This window comes from Phascolarctos cinereus, unplaced genomic scaffold, assembly GCF_003287225.1.
Source record: "Phascolarctos cinereus isolate Bilbo 61053 unplaced genomic scaffold, phaCin_HiC Scaffold_3;HRSCAF=262, whole genome shotgun sequence".
Classification (NCBI taxonomy): domain Eukaryota; kingdom Metazoa; phylum Chordata; class Mammalia; order Diprotodontia; family Phascolarctidae; genus Phascolarctos; species Phascolarctos cinereus.
This window is the reverse complement of record NW_027555736.1, coordinates 102,384,076-102,399,992: the sequence shown is the minus strand read 5'-3', so window position 1 is coordinate 102,399,992 and position 15,917 is coordinate 102,384,076.

The window sequence follows — 15,917 nt, the reverse complement described above, 5'->3', positions numbered from 1 at the left end:
CTCATTTGTAAGGAGTGTTTGTATTTTTATTCATTATATTAAATACTACAATCCTTTCCATTTCTAAATCCCCTAACCAAATTTGGAGTATTTTAACTCGTTTATGAGCACTAATTAAATGGGAAGAGGAAAGCAGTTTAGATTGCTGTCAGAAAAGTACAGATCTCCTTTACTAACCCCAAACTTCTACAAAGATGTACTGTTTTAATACCAATATTTTACCAATGTTACTATATGGTTGTGTAACTTGATGTCTCTGACTCATTCTCCCAAAACTAATCCAGTTACATTCCTCATGAGAGTTCTTGTGTACTCTGAAAGGCTTATGGGGTTTCTGTCTTCTCCAATGCCATCAGCCCAAATCCCCATAAGTTGTGTTCCCTTCAGTGGTAGGTGGCAGTGACTAGAACTCCACTTCCATTTAACATTCAACACCAATTAGCTTTTACAAAAAGATATTTACTTCAAAAATATAGCAAGAACCAAGGTATGTAAATTTCCCCTCAATGCCTGAGGTCATACTTTTCACTACACCATGTTGGTCTCTGGAAAGAGTAGGCTCAAATCTTACCTCAGTTCTTGCATAGCATTGGTCTCATCAGGTTCATGTCCAAATGGAACATGACTGTAAATGGGGCCTTATCTCAGCTGCTGTTGTACTGGGTATAGAAGGTCACTCCTTGTTCTGTTGAACATGGATGCTCCCTGGCTACCAAACTCAGCCTACATCTTGGCTCCCAGATTCCTGTAACTTGCTCTTCTGAACTTTTGAAACTCACCAAGTCAGATACTCTACTCCCATCACCTAGAACAGAAAAGAGCAAGTGCAAAGGCCCAGGACTGAGGCCCATTTTGGGGGGCCACATGACCTGAAAGGAGAGAAGGCCCCTGTGTCTGAGGTGTCAAATATAGGACTACTGCATATGAAAATGTAATTAGTAAATATTTAACACAATAAATAAAAATACCAGACTTAATCAGATTAAAATGTAAATATTTAACATAATAACTAAAAATAAAAAAACATAGACAGCATTACATTTTTAAAATTAAGTCAACATACAGAGTACAGTGATCTTTATCTATGGATAAGTAGCTTCCATTTCTATTGGAGTTTCACACCACTGCCTTAGGCCTCTTTCCTTATAACACACAACTCTCACCAAATTACATGAGTAAAAGGATCATACCACCAGGGAGAATGAAGCCAAAAGGAGAGAGACAAAACAGAAGCCTCCTAAGGCCTTTTGAATGCCTCAACAGCCAATCAATGGGCCAGCCGTTCACCACATGGTTGCCTGACCAGAACCAGTTATAGAATCTCTAAACAAGCTCCACAGTTTCTCCAAAGCAGTGGTGTTAAGAGCTTAGCATCTAACAGGGTGATGAGTCAGTCATACAAATAACTGTACTATAAAGAGGAATGTGATGAGTTCATTAATTGATGATCATAGTCCACAAAATATAAATCCTTCTTTTAATAAAATTTTATTGATATTTTCTGTTTTTCATCATTTTTCATCATTTCTACCTGTATTCTTCCCTCTCCATTGCAGAAAGTCATCTCTTATAATAAAAGATAATTTGAAAGATAAAGAGGAAGATTACAAAAAAAAAAAAAAACCACAGCAAAACATTAATATATGAGGGGGTGGGGTGGAATCTGACAACAATTTCAAAATTCCACACTTGTGGATCCTCTTCCTTGAGAGGACGTGGTGTGAGATGGTGTCTTCTCTTATCTCTTCTTTGGGGCCAAGCTTGTTCTTTGTAATTTTGCAACATTCATTTTCATTTGTTTTGTTGAGGTTGTTTTTTCTATTGACATTGTAGCAGTCTTTGTGTATGTTATTTTCTTAGCTCTGCTTATTCCACTTTAGATTAGTTCATGAAAGTCTCTCCATATTTCTCTGTATTCATCATATTCATCCAGAAACATCATTTTATAGGAAATTTTACCTGTAAGGAATTGTTAGAAAAAGAGCTGATTCCTATCTTCCCTTCTCCAACAAAAATAAATTATTTCTTTCATTTCCCAAAACATATGCTCTCTAGTATAATCTTGCCCTTATGGGTGAAAAGCCTGTAATCTATTTTATTGGCAACTTACTGAGGAAGGGTGATTTTCTTTCTTCCTTTTTCTTTCTTTATTATTAATGCACAATTTCACTTGTCCTTTGGGCAGGTCATAAAAGAAACTCTGCCTGAGTTCAACTTTGGAAGAAGGGGTTAATCCAGCAGACAAGGATTAAATTGGTTTCAACATTGCTTTATTAGGATCTTACATTTTAATTTATATTGTTCTGCTCCTCACTGACCTCTGTCAACAAGCCCAAGGAAAAATACCAGCAATTCCCCAAACCAACTGTCTTTGCCAAAATTGTGAAACCCCCAGAGGGAATCATGCAGAATCTGAGTCGGGGGAAGCAAACGGGGCTAATTAAAGGCCTGAAAACCCTCAGCTGTGGAGTTAGTACCTTACCCTCTATAGTCCTACAGCGGCTCTCATTGAGAGAGGTCAAGATGAATGAGTCACCCAGTGAGTTGGAAGCTGATGCTGAGAGGCAGGAGGAGGACAAGATCGTGCAGTTCCTTTAATAAGGCTGAAGACCAGACTGGGATTGGTTTTAGTCTGTGATGGAGGGATAAGAGGTACAAGAGCCAAAAACTAATGGATCATCTTAATAACTGATGCACATCTGGGTCCTGAAGTCATAAAATGGTCAGTGGGTTTAATCTACAATACCAACCAAATCCTTCTTCCGTATACCAACTGCTTATTTATTTCTAAGGGGGCAATATTAAAGGTCTGCCCACCTCTCCTACAATTCTCTGGAGCTAGCTTTAGTCAGTATTATGCTGCCTTTTTTCCTTTCTTCCCTCATGACAGCCCTACCCCCTCCTTGCCTCTTTCTTTTCCTGATGGATACCTTGGCTTTAGCTGGCATTAAATCACATTATATGTCTCATCATTATAACAATTTCTTTTAATAGCTCTCCAAATACTTGGCTCCCCTTGGATAGCATTGAGAAAAGGTGCCTTGCATTTTGGAACAATTTTATAAAGAGCCATAGATGGAAAACTAGGAAGAATAAAGATGCTGGTTCTTCTTGTCCCCTGCTGGGGGAAAAAAGAGATTTTTTTTTTCTGAGATTATCCTGCAAAATGTCACAGGCTTTGACCTCGTGGCCTCAACCTAGTAATTGTATCCCTGCTCATGTACCAAATCTGAATGGTTTTGGAAGAGGGACTTAAGCCCTCTTATCTTTAAAATGGGCCATAGATTATCTACCTAACTCATAAGGGTGTTGTAGAAGTTAAGTCAACTTGGTAAACTACTTTGAGATAACAGTCCTAGCTCCTTGTATTTGTGTAACACCAATCTCAGACTTCCAAATTGTTTGTGGACTTAGAAAAAATTTAATAAATATTTGCAGCAGCTCTAAGAGATAGGTAGGGGCCAGGTATCACCTGCATCTTACAGAAGAGAAGACAGACTTATCTGAGGTCATAGAGTCATGGACAGAATTAAGAGTAGAACTAGTTCAAATGTCCCTATTTCCAATCGTGTCCCCACAAAGTAGATTTTTTTTTTCAAAAAGAGAATTATACAAGTCTACTTTGTCTCCCCCCCCCTTTTTTTTAGCACTACTGTTCTCCATTTGCAAAATGTCTTCCTAGTTACTAAGGAATAGCTTGTATAATCAAATTGCAAAAGAGAAGCATGAAATAATATCATTGTCAATGTGTGAACCAATTAAGATTTTTTTTCCATTTAACTAGTCATACTGATTGGAATGTGAAATAGAACTACGTGCCATGACTAAGTAGGTTTATTTAGGGATGATATTATTAGACTTTTAAAAATATATCCTTTTTAGAAAAACCTTAGGGTATATTAACATAACTTCAAAATATAGGCTTAACATGATCTAAAAATTGTTATAAAAAAGCAAAGTGAATCACAGAATTTTGGAATTACAGAGAATCAGAGTTCAATGGGCTTTTAGGTATTGTCTGGTCTAACTGCCTCACTTTACAAATGAAGAAATTGAGGCCTAGAGAGCAAAAGTCCTGCCTTGAAGTCATTCCATTCTCCTCCAACTTTTCAGACAACCTAGAAAGATTCAGGGAAAACTAAAGCCATGAAAATAACCCTAAAATCTTTCTTCTCATTCCAATCCCACTCCTACCCCATCCTTTCCAAATGAGATATGGAAGTAGAAAGGAATGTTCTATAGCTTGAACCTAGAAAATTAATAGATGTCTCTTGATAGGTTCTGAGGCTTTCTTGAGGAATATGAAAGGGAGGGAGAGGTGGGGAGATTATAGATCTCTAAGGCAGAGATGTCAAACTCAGATGGAAAGGGGGGCCACTAAACTGTACACAAAGATCCTTGTGCATATTGACTTAGAAAATCACATTTATATGTTTCTTTTTTAAATTAATATATCAGATAGGAACCTCATTCAGATCTGGTTCTGGTAACATTCAGAAGTGGTGTGGGCCGTATGCTGCGTAGGAGCTGCTTGTTTGACACCTCTGCTCTAAGGTACCTGATTCCCAAGCAAAGAGGAAAAGGACCAGGAACCAAAGAAACTAGTGTCTGTATCTCCTAATGCAAAAGGTTTCAGTTTGATTTTCCAAAGAGATGCTCCAAAGATGAACCAGATCAATCTTAAAAAGCAAACTCAGCCGACTTCAGGGTTAGAGTACTCTTTTGATCCAGTTCTATGGACTGGATTCTAGTGATAAGAAATCCACAATTTCCAGAGGCAGCCTGTTCCTCCTGCAGTGAGTCTAATTATTGGAGTTATTCTGCTCGGCCCCAGAGAACAGCAGACATAAAGAAAGTTCAGTGTAAGGAACAACTCTTTCCAACAACTAAATCTATCCAAAAATAGAGTGAGCTATCCTAGGAAAAGTAATTCACCATTATTGGAGATCTTTAAATTGAGACTGATGACTATTTGCCCGGTATGTTGTAGAGTCCTGTCTAAGTAGGGATAGGAATAGGTCAGGGAAATTTTAAAAAAACAAAACTAAACTAAACAACTTTTGATACTTATATTTCAGTATAATTGATTTCTTTTATAATCATATATGTATATGTATCTTTCTCTCTCTCTGTCTCAGTCTCTGTCTCTCGCTTCATATAATGTGTATATACATATATATGTATATATGTGTGTGCGTATGTATATATGTGTATATATGTATATATATATATACATCTGTATGTGTATATATGTATATATATATATCTGTATGTGTATATATGTGTGTGTATGTATATATGTGTATATATGTATATATACATATGTATGTATATATGTGTGTGTATGTGTGTGTATGTATATATATACATACATATATGCACATATATATATGTGTATATATATATATATATAAAAACTTGCCCCCTCCATGGGCTTCACTACACTGTTCAAGGGATCTATGACCTTAAAAAAAAACCCTTTTTTTTGATGAACTCTTCCAATTCAGAAATTCTGTAATTCTGGGAAGATCTGTGATTAACACTGACATAAAAAGAAAGGCTTAGAAATAAAGGGAGGAAGCCAACCTAAGAATATGTAGCATAGGGCAACAAACCTTGACCAGTTTCCTGCTGCCTGACTATGCTGGCACAATGGTAATCTTGGGTAAGTCATATTTCCTTTTCTGAGTCTAAGTTTACACTTCTGTAGATGGAGGGATTTCAGTTTAACTCAATGCAACACAAATTTATTCAGTGTTACTCTATGCAAGATATTTCTGTTGGGCAATAGGATGAAAAAGCAAAACAACAAAAAAAATCAATAAATTTGAGTACATCTCTAAAGTCTTTCCAGATCTAAGTTCTGTAATCCTCTGGTTCATCTGGACCCTGTGAAGTGGAGCTAGCTAAGAGTTCTTCCCAGTTCTTCTCAGATCAGGTCAGCCTTAATATTTTAATATCCAACAAAAACATTACAGCTGTAACATAGGGCTAGCAGCTAGGATTTCTATTATTTCAGTCAATCTATAGCTCCATAGCTGCTTCAAAAGTGCCAGTTCCAACTAGATAGCACTCCCCAATGTGCTTTTCCTGAAAGGTAAAATTTCTGGTACCAGTCATTAATTAATGTGTGTGTGTTTCCATTTCCTTTGGGTTTGGGAGGACCATTGTGTTCAAGAAAACTGAAACAATCTTATCCTAAAATGATTAAAATTGTAAAGTTTCAGTACTAGAAGGAACTTTATTGATCATCTAGTCTAGGGGTCCTCAAAATTTTTGTTTTCAGGACTGCTAAACATTCTTATTGAATGTTTATTGATTATTATTGATTATTAATTATTATTAATTAATCAAATTATTATTGAATACCTCTCACAGAGCTTTTGTTTATATGGGTTATATCCATTGATATTTACCAATATTTATTGATATTTAGAAATTAAAACAAATTAGTATTATTATAAAAGTAATTTTGACTTCAGTTGACTGCCCTGAAAGGGTCTCAAAAACTTTCCTCCCCTCAGTGTCCTCTGACTACACTTTGAGAACCGGATCCAGTCACATCTCTGTATCATATGTACGTATGGTCACATCTAGTCACATCACCTTTGTACACAGGAGAAAACTGAGTCCCAGAAAGGCTGAGTAAATTATTTAAGGCCACAAAGCTACTTCATGGTAGAATTGGGACTAAAACCTTTAGAGTATGACTTGCAGTTCAGGTATTCTCTAAGGTCAGGTCTCTGAAGAAACTCCTATTGTGCATCCATAATGTTCAGGGCCTTGGAGATGATCTAGTCTAAGTCTCTGTTTTATTCAAAGGTATCAGAAACTGTCCATGCAGCTCTCTCCTGGCCAGCCTTACATGGGTGGAACCAATCCATTAATCTGCTTTACATACCCTGGGAAATTTGTGGTAACTTAACTTTAAGGAGGGAATTATTATAATAAATAAAAAGGTGCCCTAACCACAACAGGGTGTGAATACATCTAATTTATTACCTGCAGAGGCCACAGTACCTGAAGGCTGAACTAGGCTCAGGAAAAAGTTTAGATAAAACCAAGAATGATAGCTTCATTATGAACATTAAGAGAAGTATCAAAAGCCACTGCTTCCTACCTCCTCACCTCATTACTCTATCCACATGTCTCTATTCGGTTTCCCCACCAACATTTTTAAACCAGTTCTGGCCTTAGGCTACATTACAAAAGGAACCTAAGAACTTGGGTTTTGTTTGGGGGGTTTTTTGGTTCATTTTGTTTTGCTTGTGTGTTTGTTTCCCGGGGGCGGGGAGAGTGTTTTGTTTTGTTTTTAAAACTGGAAGAGATATAAGTTGCATAGTATGTATGAACTGCCCAATTTGAAATCAGGAAGAGCTGGATTCGAATCTTACCTCATATACTCACTAGCTATGTGGCCTTAGGTTTACCACTTAACCTCTCAGCCTCAGTTTCCTCATCTGTAAAATAATGATAATAATAATAATAGAATTAACCTCAGAGGATTATTGTTGGAATCAAGTGACATTATATGTGCAAAGTATTATTAGATATTATTAGCCATATCCTGCCAAAAGGTCCTTAAATGTAATGGGTCCCTTTGACAGTCTGTTAAAGTCTATGGCCCATTTACACAAAATTTTTTTTGAGTAACTGAAGGAAATGCTAAATTTCACTTAGAGGTTAGTGAAAATAAATGTATTTCCTCTTATCCAAGTTCACATGCCCTCTGAAATCACAGTTGCTTTGGGGTTTAAGGACCCCAGATTAAGAACATATCATCTGGGGAGAGGCTGGTGCATTCTTGGGGCTTATTGCCCAGAGATATCGCTTTCTGAGTGATAATTCAGTTGCCCTGACTTCTTTGATGTGTTAACATCAGTATGTAGGTCTTCTTATTCTCTTTTGTTCGAGGACTGTACCTGAGAATCCTGTGTCTATTGGCTTAGTAAAGGGAAATCTTTTTTCATGAAAGTAGGGAAAGACAGAATATTCCATAATGAAAGTAAATGTTTGCCACATGTGACCAGTATCTTTCCACACAGTGGTGATTAAGCCATAAACATTAAAACTATGGTCACTGGTTACAACCTACTAGAGTAATACCCTTATTTTTAACAATACTCGTTGTTATAAAATTCAATTGTGGCACATTTTTTGCCCATATTTTTTGAGATGACTGAAATTTAGTCATTGCTGGCAAATTGGTTTGACATTTTACCAGCCAGGGGGTTATTTGTATTGACAAGACAATAAAAATTCTTGTCTATCACTGTCACCTTTAGCTCTTCGCTTGACTATGGAGGAGCTTAATGGAGGAAAGAGAACAATGACGAAGGGAAGAAGATTACAAATGTAATGGTCTGTGAATGATATTAGCAGGTTTTTTTTTTATCATCACTGGTTGTATGATCACTGCTGCCTTTAAAAAAATCCTCTTTGCCCAACTGAAAAGGAAGTCAAACACACATACACATACACATATACACACACACACATATGCATGCACGCACGCATGCACACACACATGTGGAGAGAGAGATGCAAGATTTTAAAGTGAAACAAAGGCATATTTTTTTAGTTTTGATCACAATACTAAAAGAAAAAGCCTAGATGGTGCAGTGGATAGAGTGCCAGGCCTGAGGCAGGAAGGCACGTCTTCATGAGTTCCAATCCTATCTCAGACTCTTACTAGCTCCATGACCCTGGGCAATTTACTTAGCTCTGTTTGCCTCATTTTCCTCATTTGTAAAATGAGTTGGAGAAGGAAATGGCAAACTACTCCAATATCTTTGCCAAGAAAACCCCAAATGGGGTCACAAAAAGTTGGACATGACTGAAAATGATTGAACAACAGCAATAATAAAAGAAAGGGAAGAGGAAGGAGAGAGAGTGACAGAGACTAAAACTAAGAGAGAAAAGAGGTGAGAAGAGAAAGGAAGGAAGGCTAGTCATTTAGACGCCATTCTTTCAAGAGATGCCTGCCTTGTCTATACCAATGGATTTATTCAAAATTTGGTGGTGGTAGTGATAGAAGTGAATCTAGACCCTCATTATCTGATTTATGATTCCTATAATCATATGATCTCTTTTTTTTCAGCATTCTTCATACAATCAAAACATCCAAGTTGTCCATTGGAGGATCTGCCCCCGAGCTGTTTTCTGCCATTGCCTTTTAGGGCTGACACCATGGAGTCACCTTTTTCATTGTGCCTCACTGTCAGAATAATGCCAATTATTGCAGCTGTCAGAGAAGAAACTGCACCTCCCCTCACTCTAATCTATACCCTCTTTTGTTGACTTTTTTTCCCTAGATTTGCTTGGAAATCTCCTCCCTGTGTCCATGTTGTCTCCAGGTGTAAGTTGCTTCCAGGTTTTTCAACTCCACTCCCCTTCCAATGGAGAACATGGATGTTTTGATTATATGAAGAATACAGAAAAAGAGAGATCATATGATTATAGGAGTCATAAATCAGATAATGATGGTCTAGAGTAAACAAAAAGAGAAGACGGATAATGAGAGAACAAAAGAAATATGTTTTTGAAAGAGGTTCAAAAAATGAAATTAAAAAAACCTAATCAACAGAACCAGCTAAAGGGGAGAAAAAGAAAGAAGAATCTACCTGATTAACTGAAAGTGGAAAAAATAGGAGGGTAGAAATATATAACAAGATAACAGCAGGCGAGTAGAATTAATAAACAAAACTCTAAAGGGAAAGAGGTAACAAAAGAGAAGATGGGATTAGGAGTGAGAGGAAGTGAGCCATTCGGAACAGTGTCACCGTAAAAAAAAAAAAGATTAAAGTAACTGAAGAAACATAATACTGTGTTTACAGCAGTGTTTACAGAAGAAGAGAAAACTCATAACTTGAATAAAACCCAATTTTAGAGACAGGTGGAGGAAAATGTAAACCTAACTCTTTTAAATTTAAATATGAATGGATTAATGAATCCAATAAAATGAAAGACTTAAAAATTGGATAAGAAAACAAACACTGCAACATGTTGCTGCCAGAAACGCTTTTTTAAAAAAAGACATACACAAAATAAAACTGAGGGGATGGGGAAAATATACTATGTATCAGTGAATCAAAAAAAAAAGCAGTAGTTGCTATCACACTATCACCTAAAAATCAAATATTCAAAAACCAAAAAGGGATAAACAAGAAAACTATATTATGCTGAAAGGAAGAATAGACAACAAACCAATATCAGTAATAAACTTATATGCTCCAAATGATTTAGCATCTAAATTCATAAAGAAAATATTATCTGAGCTTCAAGAAAACATAGACAATAACACAAAAGGTACAAGTGATGTTAATATCTCAATTTTGGATAAGTCTAACAGAAAGATAAATAAAATGGAAGATATGAAACTGAACAAATGTCTGGAAAAACTAAAAAAGTCTTACGGCTCATCTTCTAAATAGAAGACATCTTCTAAATGGAAAAGCAAAAGAATATACATATTTTTATGAACCACATGGAACTTTTACAAAAACTGACCATGCACAGAGATATTGCAAACAAATGTAAAAAGATATAAATGACCAATGCATCATTTACAGACCACGATACATTTGCGGGACCACAAATATAAGATGCAGACCCAAGCAGAGATTTAACAATGAAATCTTAAATAATGAATGAGCCAAATAAAAAATCACAGAAAAAACTAATAACTATGTAATAGAAAATGATAATGATGAAACAACATATCAAAATTTCTGGGAAACATCTAAAACAGTCCTCAGTGGAAAAACTATGTCCTTATCAACATGCATTAAGAAAATAGAAAAAGAGAGGATTAATGAACTGAATATGCATTTAAGAAATCAGAGAATTAGCAAATAAACAAACATAAACCCCAAAGAGGAGATAACAAAATTCAGAGGAGAAATAAATAAATTTGAAACAAAAATAGACATTATGAATTAAACTAAAACCAAATTCTTGAAAAGACTAGTGAAATAAGCAAACCCTTAATCAGACTGAAAGAAGAGAACAGAAAAACAAATCAATAAAACAGCAAATGAATGAGGTGAAATCATAGCAAAAATAGAAGAAATGAAAAGAATTATCAGAATATATGCAGTTACATGCTAATAACACTCAGAATACAAAACAAATAGAGGAATGCCTTCAAAAATATAAAATACCCAAATGATCAGAAGAACACATAGAGCTCTTAAATATCCTGATCTAAAAAAAAAAAAAAAGGAAATAGGGCTTGCTGTAAACAAACTACCAAAGAGGGAGAAAAACCCTAGATATGGTGAATTCACCAGAGAATTCTGCCTAACTTTTAAAGAACAGTTATTCTCCATATATCCCAAATTATTATCAAAAACTGAGAAAGAAAGAACCCTACCAGAATCACTTCATAAGACAAATATAGTCTTAATACCTAAACCAGCTAAAGATAAAACACAGAAAGAAAATTATAGGTCAATATCAGTAATGAATATTGACAAAATTTTTAAAGAAAATCGTATAAAATAAATTACAAAGATTTATCCAAGTAACCATTCATTGTAACCAAGTGGGATTTATACCACAGATGCAAAGATGGTTCAACAGTAAAAAAAAAAATAGCATAATGAATCATATTAAAAACTGAACATCCGAAACTACATAGTGATGCAGAATTAGATGCATAAAAAGTCTTTGTCAAAGCATAATACTCTCTTATGCTAAAAACTCTAGAATGTGTAAGCATAAAGGGAACTTTTAAAAAATATCATAAAAAGCATCTATCTAAAACCAAAAGCAAGCATCATATGTAATGGGGATACACTAGAACCTTTTCCAATAAATACAGGGGTGAAGTTAGAATGCCCACTCTCCCCACTATTATTTGATACAGTTCTAGAAATGCTAACAATACAATAAGACAAGAGAAAGGAATTAAAGGAATAAAAGTAGGTAAAAAAAGAAATAAAGCAATCCCTGTTTGCTGAGGATATCATGATTTCTTGGAAAACCTCAGGGACTTAGTAAAAATACTAATTGAGTCAATAGCTTCAACAAAGTTGTGGGCTAAAAAATTAATCCTCAAAAAAAAATAGCATTTCTGCATCATAATAACAAAGCAAAAGAAGCAATATTAAAAAGGGAAATCCCTCTCCAAATAACTACAAATATCTGGGAATCAACTTACCAAAGCACAGGAAAGAATTGTACAGATTCAATTATAAAGCATTCCTTAAAGAATTAAAGAACAACCTAATTACCTGGAGAAACATTCAGTGCTCATGGGTAGGCCATGCCAATATAACAAAAATGACTACTACCAATATTAATTTATTCTTTTAAAGCTATACTAACCAAATTACCAAGAGGATACTTCACACAGCTTGATAAAATAATAACAAAATTCCTTTGGCAAAATAAAAGGTCTAGAATAACAAAAGAAATGATAAAGAGAATGAAAGGGGGATAGCACTTAAAGAGCTCAAATTGTATTATAAATCAGCAATCATCAAAACTATCTGCTATTGATTAAAAAAAGGAAAAAGATAATCAATGGAACAGACTAGGAGAGATTTAGAAACAATAGAAGTCAATAACCCAATGTTTTGATATAGTGGAAAACATTTTACCTGGGGAAAAACTCTGTATCTGATAAAAAAAAAAAACCTGTTGGAAAACTGAAAAACAGTCTGGCAGAAATTAAGCTTAGACTAACACCTCACACCACACTTCACAATGTGAATGGAAACATGAACTTCACATTAAAGATCATACTATAAAATATTAGATGAGAAACAGATCATGCACCTCTCACAACTGTGTGTAAGAGACATATTTTAGCCAAACAAAAGGTAGAGTCAATTACAAAGGATAAAATAGGTAACTCTGATGACTTGAAACTGAAAAGCTTCCATACAGACAGCCTTAAAGTGTCTAGAATATGAAGGTAAGCGGTCTAATGGGGGAAAAAACATTTTTTTTATCAAATTTATCTGATACAGAGTTTTGTATCCAAGATATGTAAACTATATATACAGACAGACCCACACACACAATAGCCATTCATCAATAAATGGTCAACGGATATTAACAAACAGTTTTTAAAAGAAAAATACAAAGTATTCACAGTCACCTGAAAAAATGCTCCAAATCACTAATAATAAGAAACATGCAAATTGAAACAACTTTGAGGTTTCACCCTATACCCTGTGAATCTTAAATAATGAATGAGCCGAATAAAAAAATCACAGAAAAAACTAATAACTATGTAATAGAAAATGATAATGATGAAACAACATATCAAAATTTCTGGGAAACATCTAAAGCAGTCCTCAGTAGAAAAACCATGTCCTTATCAACATGCATTAAGAAAATAGAAAAAGAGAGGATTAATGAACTGAATATGCATTTAAGAAATCAGAGAATTAGCAAATAAACAAACATAAACCCCAAAGAGGAGATAACAAAATTCAGAGGAGAAATAAATAAATTTGAAACAAAAATAGACATTATGAATTAAACTAAAACCAAATAGCAGCAAAGTGGGAGGGGTTGTGGGAAGATAAGCACACTAATACATTTGGTAGGGCTGTGAAATGGCCCAACCATTTTAGAAAGCAATTTGGAATTACGCAAATAAAGTGACTAAAATATCCACATCCTTTGAACCGGAGACTCCATTATTGGGCTTATACCCCAAGGAAGCCATTGATAAGAAAAAAGTCCTCATGCTCCAAAAGATTTATAGCAGCACTTTTTATGATAACTAACAATTAGAAACAGAATAGATGTCCATTGATTGGGGAATAGATAAACAAATTGTGTTACATGAATGTAATGGAATACTACCATAGCAACAAGAAATGAAGTGTAAGATGAATACAGAGAAGCACAGAAAGAGCTATACGATCTGATGTAGAATGAAGTAAGCAAAGCCAAAGAAATAATATACACAGTAACCACAACAATATGAGTGGAAAGTACAATGACAACAAAAAAAAATCAAAAATAAATGTAGCAAAAGTATAAAGATCAAGTGGAATTCAAATTAAATATAAGAATTTACCCCTAACCTAACCCTTCTCATAGATCAGAGGTCCACAGGTATTACATATTGCACATGTTTTCAGACTTTCACAATGTACCAATCAGTTATGAAGACTTTCTTTTTCTCTTTAAAAAAATGCTATTTGTCATATGGAATGGTTCTCAGGAATAGAAAGAAATACATAAAATACTACGGTGATGTAAAAAACAGAAAAAGTCAATTTGAAACATATATATGTATATATGTATGCGTATAAAATAAAAGCAGCAGTAATAAGTAATTAGCACATCTAGTGTAGTCTCTGCCACTTACATACCAACGAACCTTGGGCAAGTCACTTATCTTTTCTATATTGCAGTTTCTTCCTCTGTAAAATGGGGACCAGAATACCTGTCCTACCTAACATAAGATGAAAGATAAAAAGGTAAGATGAAAGAGAGATATGTATGTGAAAACTCTTTCAAGTCAACAAACATTTAATAAGCAGCTACTATGTGTAAGACCATGTGATTGGCATTGTATATGCAAAGATCAAAATGAAACAGTCATTACTTTGGAACAACTTTTTTTTCAGCTCTTAGAAAACTTTGAAATGATGCATGTATGTAGTATATGTTGTGCTATTGATAGTAATAACAATGCTAAAATTATGTAAATAGGATTAAAGTTTGAAGAACAGTTCAAGCATGCCTCCAAAGACTGGCAAGAAATAAACAGTCATCAATAATACACATCCCTCTGCCATCAAACAGGATGAGTATTAAAGTCATTCCAAGATGTGATATTCATCTTTAAACATCTTCAAGAAAGAGTGGTTAATAAATTCTTTCAGTTACCTTTTCAGGTGTTTCATAAGTCTAATGGTGATGTTTATTAGCTGTAAGAAGGAATGAAAGCCATATATCAAAGAGTTTGTATTATTTATTTATGGTATACAAAAGAAAAGACTTGCTAAAACCATCAATGTAGTACTGCCTGCCCTTTGCCTGTGGTCTCTCTGATGGATGAGAGAGCTAATACATAAATAGGAGTTCCTTGTTGAATGGCATGTGTGGCTCTAATGTCTGGTGGAATTATCCTAGTAATCCTGGCAAAAGCAGGTTATTTGGTTTCAGTTTTCCACTTTGCTTTGCTTATGGAGCCCTGGCTGTTAATTGTACAAAATTTAGAATGAGATTTTGTCCAGAAAGAAGAAAGGAGGATGATTCATTCTTGAATCTATGAGAAAAAAAATCCCATCCAAAATTCCTCTCTGTTTTGGTCACTTAAGTGGTGAGGCACTAGTAACAACATACACCAAAGGCTTTTTTTTTTCTCTTGGCAATCACCTTTTTCAGCATAGCCAGGAACCCTCCCCAAGCTAAAACACTCTCCAGCCATTCAATTAACTCATTTACATTTGCATTTGACTCCTTGTCTGGCTGCACAATAAAATTCTCTTATCAAACTAAGACTTTTGACACATGTGGGTCTCCCATTCCCATTACATATGTGGCTCTGAACTCTTTGAGCCAATAAACTGTGATATTTTCCTCCTCTAATTTGTCCCCTTTGTAGCTTCCAAGCAAGAAAAAATAAAATGAGACAACAAGATACGTTGGTTTTTATGAGTTAGGTCATCTCTCTGGTCCTTATTTCCATGTCCAGTATATTACAGATCTACTGCTGTAATTATTTGGATTGGTTGTTGGTCAAAAAACTTTTAATTAGTTCCAGGGGGGATTTTGGCATATCTACAGGTACTGTCTTCCTAGAATTATTGTTTGTTTAGTTTACAGTATTGTGATCTATAAAATGTTATGTTACCTCTGGTTTTCCTGCATTCTACTTTTTCTCTCCTTTCTGGAAACCCCCTTGCTTATCTACTTCTTACTGAAGGACTATCATATTTCCC